This window comes from Canis lupus, chromosome 20, assembly GCF_048164855.1.
Source record: "Canis lupus baileyi chromosome 20, mCanLup2.hap1, whole genome shotgun sequence".
In the NCBI taxonomy this organism is placed as follows: domain Eukaryota; kingdom Metazoa; phylum Chordata; class Mammalia; order Carnivora; family Canidae; genus Canis; species Canis lupus.
In genome coordinates, this window is record NC_132857.1 from 52,728,583 (window position 1) to 52,743,069 (window position 14,487).

Here is a 14,487-nt window from a genome sequence, read left to right on the forward strand (position 1 = left end):
AGGGATAGCTTTCTACTTCCTGCTGCATACTTTAAAGATCCCATCACCTAATGCTATTGAAATCAGTAATTATGAGTGTACTTCTCCTTCAAAGGATAAAAAAAAGTATTAATAATGCCCCAAATTTCAATAACCTTTAAAAGTCTTGTAACTAGTTAGTAGCAGAACAAGAGTGTAGAATCTGTCTCTTGACTTTCAGATCAATGCATCTCTTGCTTCCCTCCCACTTTCTTGGAACGTCTCTGAGAACTTTCTATATCCTACCATTTGACTCGAATCAACTCTAATGAGTTTCTTTCTCTCTTTCTTTCTCTTTCTTTCTTTCTTTCTTTCTTTCTTTCTTTCTTTCTTTCTTCTTCTTTAGTAGCTATCTTGGAAATCTCAAGGATGTTTTTCTGGGTGTATTGTTAAGAAAATGCATTCATGTCATCCTTTTTTATGTTCTTGCTCAATCCTTGTCTGAGGGATGAAATATTGGACTTGTAATGCTGCACATATGTTATGTAAATTATACTAGCATATTGTATTGCTTTGACCTTTACAACACTCTATAATTTGATTGGCTGACTAGTCAAGTTCATAGTGTTTACAGTCTTGCCCTTACTTGGATGGACATGATGAGATATTCGAATCCAGCCAATCAAAATATAGAATATCGAAAAGGTCAAAGTAGTATAATGTTTTGTTTTATTTTTTTTATTTTTTATTTTTTTAAACTACAGTCTTCTCTTTACTGGTCAAATAATGCATTCTCATAAAAATAGAGATGTCCTGTGAAGTGAAATATATCTGAGAATAAGACATGTTATGAGTATTTTCATATGATTAAGTTGATGTCAACTTTCTTATTTTCTAACTTGATTCTCTTAAGAGAAATGCTTAGATTTTTATTAAAGAAGAGTTGTCACAGACTGTGTTTTACTTTTCTTTCCGAATCCCTAGCACCTCTAGTAATATTATATTATAGTATAGTACTTAACATATATATTTATTGAACAGATGAATAAAATTTGCAAACTGTACCAAAACTGGCTTATTTTCTCCTCTTAACTGTATTATACTATACTTTCCCTCATCTCCTTTACAGCTTATCTCAGTCTTTCTGGGGTCTCTCAAGACTCAGTATTGGACCCTCTTTTCACCTGGGAAATATCATCCAAGACAAGGTATTTCAGTTATTACCCATAAGCCAATGTCCTTCAAATGTCTGTCTAGAACTTTCTTCTGTTTTTTAGATCTTTATATCTAATCGTCTATTTGAATTTCCTGATCAAGTTCCAGAAGGAACTCAATTTAATCATGTCAAAAGCCAAACTTATCCTTATGATAAGTTATCCTTAGTGAATAACACTATTATCCAATATGTTTCAGAAGAAATCTTGGAGTAATTGTTATCACTACCATCATTCCCACCCACCATATTATTAAGACCAGACACTTTTACCTCTTAAATATTTCTTTAATGTGTTTAGCTTTCTCTTTCATCACTGCCACTTTCCTAGCCCCACAGTACCACCATCTCTTACGTAGGCCACTGGATCATTCTCATCAGGAAGACGGAGTTGTATTTTCAAAATACAAACTTAACAATGCCATTACCTTTCCCATGATTTTCCTCTGGAAGAATCCATTGTTCTTAGTATACATACCAAATCTTTTAAGTCACCTGTAAGACTTTGCATGATCTAAGATCTGTGTCATCTCAAATTGCCCTCTATTTCCCTTTTCAAACTTCAGCCATGTGTTCTGGTTTTTATGATATTCCCCATTATCCTGGGGGCTATTTACTTCTGTATCTGTCTGGCTAAAGTCTTTTAAATTTTTTTTTTTTCTTGTTGTAAGAGTGGAACGGAGAAGAGGTTCTTTGTCCACTAAATAAGTGGACCAACTTTTTAGAAGATGTAGACTATGAAAAAAGCAAAAGTAAGTGTAATATGTTGTTCCTTTTTTTCCTAGATCTACTGAGAAATAACAGAAATATTTATAATCTAAACAAAGAGTAAAATTACTCCAGGCAATCATGGACACTCTGAGTTTGTAGCTACATATATGTTCTATGAAAATCACTGCCTGATAAATATGGTCATTAAGCAAAGGGAAAAACAAATCAGAAGACTTGGGCCATCTATAACTGTATTCTTGACTTCAGACCAATGCTGACTTATTTTTTACTCTGAGATGACTATCCTTCCTTATGATAATTCAGGTGGATTGATGAAGAAGAAAATAATTTATCTAAATTTCTTGTCTTTTTGAATGTCTATATTTGTAATTCCTATAATTATCAATTATTTAATTCTTTCATTTGGACTTTTATTTACATATTAAGCAGTCTTAGTTCCAAAAAGTCTTAAACATTTTCTGCCTATTACCTTAATGACAAAGAAATTGGTATTCAGAGATTTGGGGGTCAGTACTCAAAACCCACTACCATAACCAAACAAGTCTTCTGAAGTCTCACAGTTTATCATAAAACTAAAGGACATTTTGCTTTGCCAAACAGAAAATTCCCTTCTGGATTTTCAATAACTAATTTCCCAAATCTGTGAGTAAGACTATGGTTCAGGAAAATGTGATACTTAATTGCCAGTCTCAATCACTGGCAGTTTAAGAGGTATGATTTAAATGCTGCTGGAAAACTTGAACTATCACAGATTGTTGGAGGTGGAAGGAAACATAGAGACTATGGACCCAACCCTTTTCTTTTAGGGAGGGCAAATGACGGATCAGCACAGAGCCTAATAGTTATTGGAACCAGAATTCTAACTTCCTGTCACACCATCTGGTCAACTTCCAACTAGCCTTGTGTTGCTTTGTCACTACTCTTACTGCATTGTTGTTCAATAGAATCTCATATTTTTATGCACTTCATTTAACAACATCATAACATAATAATCACAATATTTTATCAGGTCAAATTCATGCTTAATTTTAAGAGATGGGAGCTTATACTAAATAATCTGAATACCTTTCAGCTATCTCTAATAAGATACTAAACAACATAGAGACTACACTAAGATAGTGAATGATAAAAGCTGCAAAAGTGAGTGGACTGTGAAAGGTAAAAATAGCAAAATCTCTCCAGCTCTGGAAATTTTTAACACTGGATTTATATCCTTGTTGGAAAACCATGGTAACTTTCTGCATTATTATTGTCTATTCTAAGTACCCTGGTAGTCAACATTGTCAAAACTGTGTTCTTAGAAGTGCTGTTATTGAAGAAGAAAAATAAATTCTTTCTCACTTATTCAGTTTTAAATGCATGCATGTTTACCTGATGATGTATTAGACAAACCTACTATCATAATTAAATTTAAACAAGAGTTTGGCTATTTTAAAGTATTTGATTTTTCTCTCAACAACAATAACAACAACATAAAAAAACAGTATAAGGAAATCAACCATATATATTTCCTTTCCAATATAAGGATATCAACTACATAAAAAGAGAAGAGTGGTTTCATTGGAAGATGGGTTGAAACCTAGGAAATTTCTCCATCATTTTTTCCCTAAATTTTACAGTAGATGAGATATTATGTATTCAATAATTTAGCAGGACAAGGTCCTTACTCTCCCTGCCCCCACACACTCCTATATACATATACCAGATCCTTGCTTTATAACCCATGGAAACCTGCCCAAAGGCCAGAAGCATATAAGATTAAAATCTGGCCTACAGGTCTGCATAGTATATGTTGGGTCTATTTAGGAATTTATTAGTCAAAACACTCTTAGTAAAATGGATAGAAGATTTTGATAGAGGAGAAGCATTTCTATCAAGAGAAGCTAAACAATAGTTTCCTCAGATTTTGAAACCACTCCCCCAACACGTGATTATTCTCTAATTCCCTGGCTGAACAAGTAACCATTTTAATTAGACTCTGAGGCAAGCAACATTGTGTCCATGGTAACAGGTATAAAAAGAACTTTAAAAAAAAAGGAAAAAAAAAAGAAAAAATGTGATAACTGAAAATGTGTTTAAATCATGATAAAAGGATTTAAACAGATGTTATTTTTTTCAAAGTGTTATTTTAAAAAAGAATTTTAAAGGGCTCTTGATATGAGAAAAAATCATTTTTGGATGTGTCTTTAGGGAAGTTTCTCACTCCTAAATGCTGTAGTTCATGATTGCCATGGGTGAGTTGGGAAACGAAAAGGGGTGCTGAGGGGCAGAAATCAGAAAGAAAAACCAAGGTACCTTCAGTCAGATGCTTAAATTAAAGTAAGTTAAAGTGTCTTTGGTGAGACTTAATAGATTGTGTGTTTAACAGCCCTTTTTTGTTAAAGTTTGTGTTCGGGCAAGAGAACGTGCAGAACTTGAGTTTTGGAGACAGATTGGAATATGGATAAATCTGGACATATTGCTTAGGGAAGGGAATGGAAGGCAAGGGCATGGAGCAGAGCTTCCTTAAATGGGAGATGCACTTTCTACAGCTTTAGACAGAAACAACCATGCCAAATGATTTTTTTTAGACTATGAATTTGACCTTCTCTGTACTATATGTATTCATCCTTTAAAAGACAAGTGCACACACACTTACACAGACTCTATCTATCTATCTATCTATCTATCTATCTATCTATCATATCATCATCATCTATCTATCATCTATCAATCTATCTACCTACCATCTTTATATTAAAAGGGAAGTAGGTAAGGGATTATCCTTTCCCTAGCAATCCAAATTTTCAGTAGAATCAGTAGGAAACCATTATGAACAAGGACAAAGTAAGAAGAAGGCTTGTTCTTCTTCTGTTCCTTTCTTGCTTTTCTGCCAACAATTGCCTTCTCTAGGAACGGTGACTCTGCCACTTTGTTTAAAATGAGTAATAACTTGCTAACATTAAATGTCCCTTAGAAGGCCCAGGCAAGTTCCATGGACTAAACGAAGGGTAAAGTTATAAGAGGAAACCCAGAGAGAGTGGGAGGAAAGGAGACTTTGGAACTGGCAGAAGGATGGCTTATTTTGGCTGCACTCCTCCTGTAGTTTAAATACCTACTGATTGAAGGCAAATTGGACGTTAAGGAAGGCTAGAGTGCCCATGTAAAGGAAAACAAACAAGCAGTGACCCTAAGTTGGTCTTGGAGGAAGTCAAATCTCTTGTTCCTTTGCCTCAAATGTTGAAAGAACCTAAATATTGCTTTGTGTGCAACATAATTTTCGGTTCTTTGGGTTTTATAAATAAACTGGTTATCTGAGAAAATACCAGTCAGTGGAGGTAAACTCTGAGGAGCAGAAGAGAATGTGGGGAATTTAAAAGAATGGAATTTAAAAGACTTTATCTTAAATGTGTGCTCTAATCTGATGTTTAAATTGATAGGCTCCCTAAGATTTACTAAATCTATATTTATCACATGAGATAAAGATTAAAACAGCATAGCAGTACCTTCTCTATTGAACACTTCATATATCATTCACAACTTGATACAGTAGCTACATAAAGAAATTCCTAATTCTGTATTCACACACATACAATCTCACACACACTTATAAACACAGTCTCATACAAACACACACCCATATATATTCACCCCTACATGCAAACAGGAAAAAAAAAAAGTGGCTGCACAATAGCCATACATGTAATCTGTATATTGGAGGGATCACAACGTGGATCTAAATAATACCTACACATAATTACATTTTATACCTTGAAATTTGATTTTAGCCTGTCTCAAGTAACCTAAAAGAAAAACCATAGGTGTTGTTGAGACATTAGTCATAATAGGAAGATCTTTTCTCTAAGCGTATTTTTGGGGAAATTATTTCCAGAATATTAAAAGGTACCCCATGTGGATAAGGGTCCCCTTGTTACATATGTTTAAGAAATGATGGGTTAAATAAAGTCTGTCTTCATGAAAACATCTCAAGATTTCTAATCTGTTTATTATGAATATTTAAATGAGAATGAGTTCTTCAGTATTTGCCAAACAACTTGTTCATAGAGCCTTATTTTTCACAGCATCTTTGAAGGGTAATAACACAAGATGGGGAACACTGAAAAAGAGGATGTTGCTTTGGTTCAAAAGATTACTGCTCTAAGGGTACATGCTTTAAAAATGAATGCTAGTTATATTTATGATACAGCTACAAGGCCAAGCATTCTACAACAGCTTGCTTTATTCTTGGGACAATGTCATGAGATGCATATGAATATCTGCATTTAGTGGCTAAACAAAGATCCAAGAGGTGTGATATTTTTCCCCAGTTCATGGAGCTAAGAGAGGAGATGCAGCTAACATTCGAAACAGCTTTGTTTTTCTTGTAGCCTGTCCTCTACAAGGGATGATAAGCAGTTTACAGACTTATTTTTTGAATCCAAGATTTAATAAGGGTCCAGGCATGCTATGTGAAAGCAAGAACACACATTTTAGAAAGCAGAGCAAGGACCTCCCTTCACATCATAATTTCAGAGATGCCAGGAAGTTCCCCCTCCTCAAAATACCTTCTCAAGTCATCAAGATAATATAAAAATTCTGTATAGCAACACTTTGCTAAAAAAATATATTTTCTCCCTTGAAAAGTATGAATATTCTTGCATATACTTTAAAGATGTCTCCATACTTTCAAGGCGTTCCCAGATCTGACTGAGCAGAAGAACTTGGAGAAAACTAAAAAACAAAGACCAAACTGAACAAAACCTGACATCTTACAAACCCCTAGACCTTTTAAAACAGCTTGTAAAGCCAGAATTGGAATCTTTATTAATTTTTTGAAGTTCCCAGGTAATTTTAGCTCCAGTGTACTGGGGTGAAAATATCACACTTGATCCAGAATCTAGATCATCTTGTTTCATCTTCTTCCTTGAGAGTAGTTACATTCACGGCGGCACGTGGAAGCGTTAAAACACTCATTGGTTCCATCTTGGGGGAGACAGGCTTGATACAAAGGGGAAAGAGGCAAAGCTAGGTAGAAGAGCCTCCTGATTTTTCTTCTTTGTCTCTTCCATATTTGGAATTCTTTGGTTGTTTTGCATCAGGACAGGAATAAAGAAACACTTTAGCTCCAGGTGTTTTCTCTTCATGACAGATTCTGGATCAGATTCAGCTTGTTTGAGCATTTCCTATTCACAGCCAGTGCCACTTAAAATAAGGCTGAGTCTGCAAAGCAGACCAGACCATGCTCGATGGTATGTATACATTCTTGGTTATACTTGATATTTGAGTATATTAACTACAGAACATGGGTTGGTCAAGAGAAGGGTTCATATGAACCATTTCAAATAGTTCAGAAAAAGATCATAAGAAAGAATTTCTTAAAGCAAATTCCTTTTAGTACTCAAAATGTCTCAAGTGAATAATTCCTGGGCACCTGGGTGGCTCAGTTGGTTGAGCATCAACTCTTGATTTCATCTCAGGTCATGATCTCAAGGTTATGGGATCCAGCATGCTCTGTGCTCAGTGAGAAGGCTGCTTGAGATTCTTTCCCTCTCTCTCTTCCCCTCCTCTACTCCTTGCTTGTGCTCTCTCTCTCAAATAGATTTTTAAATGAATATTTCAAAATAATATTTGAGTATACAATAGGGATTTTTTTAGTTGACTAGTATTTTATTCATTGAATGGGTATAATGTAATATAAGAAGTAGATTCTTGGTTTTGTTTTGATTGGTTGATTTTCTGGGGCCATTGACTTGACTCAATTTAGAAACCTGAAATCATTTATATCACATTAAGTGGTTAACTTATGATGACTCACATTCATTGATCTATTTTAGAAGATATTTTTCTACTTGAATATTAAAGATTCTCCAATTTCCAAATGCAAAATCTCTGTTTCTTTAAAAGTACAAGAATTAATCAAAGTGCAATTGTTTTCACATAAAATGAAAAAACCTGAATCACTGTTAATATTTTAAAACCAAAAATAATTTATCTATTTTCTCCAATGGCAGAAAGTAAATATGCTCTTTGTAGTTCAAATAATTTTCTCAATTTAATCAAACTATAGACCATCTTTTGTTTATTCGAATGTTAATGAGAATGAGCTTCATTCTAGTAACTTCCTCCAACTTCCAATTTACTGTAATGGCTTCTTCTGATTCCCCGTTAAAATAGTGTGGGCAACATTTTTTTGTGGCATTGGGTCTTCTGAACCTTGGTTACTATGCACAGCAGTAATGCTTATGATAGAAATATTACAGGACCCTGAAGCTTGTCTATTCATTGAGAAATAAATTTTTAAGAATAAATATACAAACTGCGACAAAAATAGACATGTTTTAATGAGCAATAACATCAGCATGATGTTTTGATTATGCCCACCATTATCAAAATGTTTTCAGATATGTGATATTGAGCTGATTTCAGGAGAATATTTCCAAGATCCAAAATTTTAAAATTAAAGCCAATATTTTGATTTGCAAAAACTAGCACACCATTCTAGTAGAAGTGAGTTACAGTGTAAAGAATCAAGCAGAGTAAGTTCAATATGCTGGTAAAATGTATTGCAATTATGAATGTTATAATTATTCAGTGAAGCAACCCATTCTATTTATTAGTAATTAAAAAATGGGGTGGGGGAAAGGGGTAGTCAAGCTTTTAGATGTTAGAGATGAGCCCAGATATTCTCATTCTTTAAAGCTTCTCCTAACTACTCATACTACTCACCTTGTGAATCATTGTAAAGTAGAATATATGTATCACATTATTACTTCCATGTAAAGGTAGATTTTATTTCAGATTCAGCCCAAGAGCATGCCAAAAAAAAAAAAAAAAAAGGAATAGAAATAAGAAAAATTTTAGGCCCTTTTCATTGTTTTTTTTTTAATATAATTTTATTTTTTTATTCATGAGAGACACACAGAGAGAGAGAGAGAGACAGGCAGAGGGAGAAGCAGGCTCCATGCAGGGAGCCCGATGGGGACTCGATACTGAGACTCCAGGGTGACGCCCTGGGCCTAAGGGAGGCAGTAAACTGCTGAGCCATCCAGGGATCCCCCTTTTTATTGTTTTATTTCCCACTTTCTTTCTTTTATTCCTTCTCATCTTTAATAAAGTTGGTGTTCCCCAGGACATGCATAATTATTTTTGTCATTTAATGGTAGCAGACAGTGGGGTTGAGGGTGAGGGATATATTACTATCTTACTGAAGTAAGCCTTATATTTTTCAATTTGTCAATCAATAACAGATGTTATTTTAGTACATTTCACTGGCGGCATGCTTAAATCCATAATAGTGACCTGGTCGCATAACCTTGAAAAATAGTGTCCTCACTCCCAAACTACACAAAATAAAACAACAACAAAACAATCCTTGTTCTCAACTGAGGAGATCAAGCATCTGTGTTTAGACCTTAGTGTATAGCTGTGCCCAGAAATTCTCCATGTCCATGGCCTACCCTGGATAGAAGGGATGCTTTGGAGGAAATCTGCTAAATATTTAAGGGGTGCTGCTTCTCATTTTGTTCTGTGCTCATCTTTGTGCTTTACACTCTAACCAGGGATGCTGCATCAGATGAAACTAAAGGTAACTCCAGGCAATAAAAATTTAAGTGATGTCTTCAATTACTAAACATGCATCCTCTCATCTTAGGAAGATTTCTGATCATCTAGTTACTTGAAAATGAATTGTGCCAGAGATATTTAAGAAGTGCTTACCAGGAAATGTGCTCTGATGACCTTATACAACCTAAACAGCATTTTTGTAATCACAAGATTTTAGAAAGCTATATTCTTTTTCTATTTGTTTTGAGAAATAAATTTTCACTGTCACCTTTTATTTCTAGATATTTTGATTTTATTTGATCTTTTAAAAGATTTTATTCATTTATTTTACAGAGAAAGAGAGAGAGAGAGAGCAAAAGTAGGGGAGCAGCAGGAGAGGGAGAAACAGACTCCCCACTGAGCAGGAAGCCCGATGTGGGGCTCCATCCCAGGACCCTGAGACCATGACCCGAGCTGAAGGCAATTGTTGTAACTGACTGAGCCACCCAGGTGCCCCTAGATATTTTAATTTTAAGTAATGTATAATAATAGTTTAAATTTTTGCAAAAAGCTTAAAAAATGTGTTAAGATCTTAAAAAATGCAGAGCCTGCTTAGTTGTAATACATTGTGATTATGGTTTAAAGCTGCAAAGTTCCCACTTAATGTAACTCACTGTTGTTTTTCTAAATGTAGGAAATTTTTAACCTTATTATTTTTTGGTATCTCTGCACACCAATCACAGAGAAGTTGGAATTCAAGTCATAGTTGTTCTTTCACAGTGATTCCAGTTAAAGTCTTGTTATATTTCTTGCTCGTGTTAGAAATCTTGTATCTAAACTTAAATGGAAGTCACATATGCAGCCTTATGAGATCCCGAGTACCCTTTAAACGTTCCATGGGCCTCAGCCAAATGAATAATTGTCCATCAGCTTATGGTTCATTAGGGACCACAAATCAGTTGAGTGGGAGGTGTTTCATACGAAACTATTCAAACCTACATTTTGCTAGATTCCTGATGAATAGAACAGCCTAGGATAAGAAACTTTCATCTAGGAGCTCCAAGGTAGTTAGGCTGGTGATAGCTGAGGCCTATAAAGCTAATTGGGCAGATAAGAAAGGGGGTAGCAATCTGGTCTGGACATAGAAAGGAGACATTCCTTGGTGTTTATTGGCAAGTAGAAAACTTTGCTGGAAGGGTGATCTGTAAATGAAATTCGCTAAAGAATTAAACTTCAAGAAGCATTCTCCACAGTGAAATACATGGCAATAAGCCTTGCAATTTTGATTTTTGTTTCATTTTAACAGGAAGATTATTTTTAGAATATGTCAATTCTAAATTCTTTTATTTTTATTAGCATTAACTTACATTGTAATTGATGTTTACTTTTATAATCTGTCTATAAATTCAGTTTAACTGAATTTATTTTTAAGTATTCTGTTCAATTAGGCTACTATTTTAAAGGAAAGAAAACTATACTGTATCTCTAAATAGATGATTCCTCCTGTCTACTTCTCCACCATTTTTACCCTATGCACATATGCTGAGAATTATTTTATGGCGAGGTTTCTCTTTAGTCCCATGGAAATAGAAATACATATTGCAGGTTTCAGAAATTCATGAAGGAAATAGATGCTTGTGTTAAGGTTAGATGATATTAAGGGAAACTTTGAAGGTACTGAATTTTACTCAAACCAAAGCAAACAAACAAAGTAAAAATAACTTCATGCAGCATTCCAAGGAAGATTAGAGAGATGCAGAAATAGTTTGCAAAGGTTTTTTAGCTCCCAGTGATTTTGATACTTGAAAAGTGAAAGGCAACCCAAGCACTGATTCAAATGGTAAACTAGACTTTTAGAATCTTATATACACACTATTTTGTTAATTAAAACATACTTTGAGTAGATTAATCAAGTAACTGTAAAAAAAAAAAAATCTAGTCTTGCTTTCTACATATTACAGAACTCCATTAACCGAGAGAAATCTAATGTCCTACATTTCCTTTGGAAGAACTCGAAAAGGCGCATGTTACCTAGGAAGAAAAAGAGAGCTCTGGGAAATCTGTTAAAACACAGGTTACATAATGAAAGGAGCTGATTATAATTTTAGAATTTAAAAGGAAGATGTCCCTGATGGCACGAGAAATGGGACAGAGCATTTCATGTATGAAGAAGGGGAGGAATGGGGCCTTCAGGATTCGTTCCCAGTGGCTAGCCTGGACAGGAAACATCTAGCAACTGGCTGCAAAGACAATGCAATTATTTCACTAGTTTTTCTTTTAGGAAAAGTCATAGACAGAAGGAACATAGAAGTCGTAGTACCACATTAGCTAGAAAGAAACAGCATTGCCTATTTCCTTTTTAACAATTAATAAATCTTATGGAGCTGCAAGAATATCTATCTAGCCATATCTATCTCCAATTCTAAGCGAAACATATGTTATATATTTATATAACTAGGAGTTTTATTATTACATAAATTTGGAATTGTTAAATATCTGTGTTTAGTAAATTGATTCAAATCTGCATGGTGTCTGAATCTAATTTTGTATACATAAGATTGACATTGGAATTTTAAGTCCCTTGTTTATAAGTCATAAAAGCTTGGCTGAGTTTTAATCCACCTACACTCCATCTCTTAATTAATATACTCCCATACAAGAGTATTATATAGTACATTAATAGAGAGTTTTTGTGCTTGATGGAAGCTCAATATATAATTGAGACTGCTCTTTCTCTTAACAAGTGCTACCATTCAACTTTGAAAAAAAATATTTCATTGAATTACATAGCAGAATTTTGAGTTATTGTTGAGAGGAATTGTTCACCTTGCCATCTTTGGCATCAAAATGCATAGATCTCAGAATTTCTCCAAGAATTCACACATCTAGGAAGAAAAAAAGCAACTACACAGAACAGTTCTTCCACTGTGAAAAATAGCAAAATTCCACACCTACAACAAATTGCAAATTTTCACATATTTGCTCCAGGCAAACATTTGCAATTTTCACAGCAAATAAGGCTTTTGGCTCCAATACACATTTTTTGTCTCCCCCCCCCCTCCCCAGAAAAATCACTCTCCCTATTTTCAGAAAACCAGAAAAACACATGAGGCAAAATTTCTGATAATATCATGCTTATTCTAGGTATTTAATTTTGATATGTTCCCACTTAAATGAAAAATATTAGTTCAACATGACTATACTTGATTCAACAATCATGAGTTTGTGCAGGAACCCTGTAAATGAAACTTAACTATTATTGTGACCTGTTAAAGTTAATGGGATTCCCAATTCAATTCTGATCAGAGAGATTGTTCCTAAAATCTTGTCTAGTGCTTTCAGGAAATAAAATATTTTCCCAGTAATCAAATAAAAACAGAAGTTGGGTTTCCCCTAAAAGGCTTTTTTTAATTTTCCATTTTAGTCCTATAAGGCAATGGTCCTCAGGCAAGGGACAATGGTGTTTTCCAATCAACTATAATGTAGTGAGAATATTTCTTTAATAATACTTATATAAACATCTGTTTACATTAAAACAAACAACAAAAACTAGAGACCATGAAAGGCTATCCCTATACTGTTCTCCTCTAATTTACTTGCCTTCTAATATATTTTATGGGATGGAAATGATAGCTGCAGCATTATTACAGTAAGTACACTGAAAACTGTGCATAACCCACTCATGAGAAAATCTTTCTTAGGACATTATTCACAGCCTTTTGTCCTGTGGTTAAAACAAAACAAAACAAAACCTAAAACAAAAAGTTTGAGCATTGCCTTTATGTGATAGAGAGAAAGCAGGTCATTTAACCGATACTGGTTTGTTTTGAAACTTACAAACCCTATTCTATGTTATTCATTCGATTTACTATGAACCCCTTTATTTTATCCACTAATGTAGGAATGTAGGTATGTGTTGTAGGGTGTGTGTGTGTGTGTGTGTGTGTGTGTGTGTATGTTGCATCGTAGAGAACTTTCCACTGTACACCCATCTGATTTAGTCCTGGTTTCTATATGGGATCTTCTGTGGTATCGATACCTGAACATTATGACATGTTTAATCCCACTGGGATGTCTTTGCTCATGCTAGTCTGGCATACTCTGTCCTCATGCAGTTTCCCTGCTGTATTCCTCATCAGTCAAGGCAGCTAATATGTCATTTTGCTAGTAAAACTTTCACAATTTCCTATTTGGAACCCTTTCCTATCTTTGTACCTCTACCTCAACGATACCACTTTCCCCATTAACTCATAATCATTCGCTTGTCAAACTGTCCTTGAGTTGTTATTGCCAACAATTGATAAATACAAAGGTTATTAGACATAGTTCTTGACTTTTAAGAATTCACCATGAAGAACATTGTCCCAGTTACCTAGGCATCTTGAAGGGCTGACTATCTCCTTATTACTTACCAGTGCTTTAAAATGGCAAGTTCTTACAAAGGTTTGTCCCTGAATTACGATGCTCCACTGTAGGAGGAATACGCACTGCCGATTTGTTTCAAATTTGACTTATGGAAAAGCGAGAGCATAAAGAACCCAGAAGACGAGAATTATTCACATCAGTATAGTTTTTTAAAGCACAACTAACTGCTTCACTACTGAAAGTACAGTAAATTTGCAGAGGAAAATGCCCTGAGGGTGTGTTTGGGGAACTTCTCCCTCACATCGTCTATACTTCAGCAATAGTTCTTAGAGAAGCTTCCGATCCAGTTACTTTGTTGGTTAGAGCTAAGATGAAAGGATTCGACCAAATAATTATAAATTCTCTACTCCTATTAATTCACTGCATATCTTAAATGTACTGTATAGTTTAAATATATAGGGATCCCTGGGTGGCGCAGCGGTTTGGCGCCTGCCTTTGGCCCAGGGCGCGATCCTGGAGACCCGGGATCGAATCCCACGTCGGGCTCCCGGTGCATGGAGCCTGCTTCTCCCTCTGCCTGTGTCTCTGCCTCTCTCTCTCTGTGACTATCATAAATAAAAAAAAAAAAAAAAAAAAAAAAATATTTAGTTTAAATATATATATTTTTAATTTTGACTTTATGCACCTCTTAAATCTTA

General features: G+C 34.7%; 1 long non-coding RNA gene across 1 annotated transcript in view; it reads left to right on the plus strand.

Annotated features, from left to right (window-relative positions):
• LOC140611963 (uncharacterized) overlaps positions 1 to 9,929 on the plus strand; it is a 157,786-nt gene extending 147,857 nt beyond the window's left edge. The window contains exons 9-11 of the long non-coding RNA XR_012013293.1: positions 1,088 to 1,166; positions 1,843 to 1,923; positions 9,779 to 9,929. This is a non-coding gene — a long non-coding RNA (uncharacterized lncRNA). The remainder of the gene's footprint in view (positions 1 to 1,087; positions 1,167 to 1,842; positions 1,924 to 9,778) is intronic.
• The last annotated feature ends 4,558 nt before the right edge of the window (positions 9,930 to 14,487 follow it).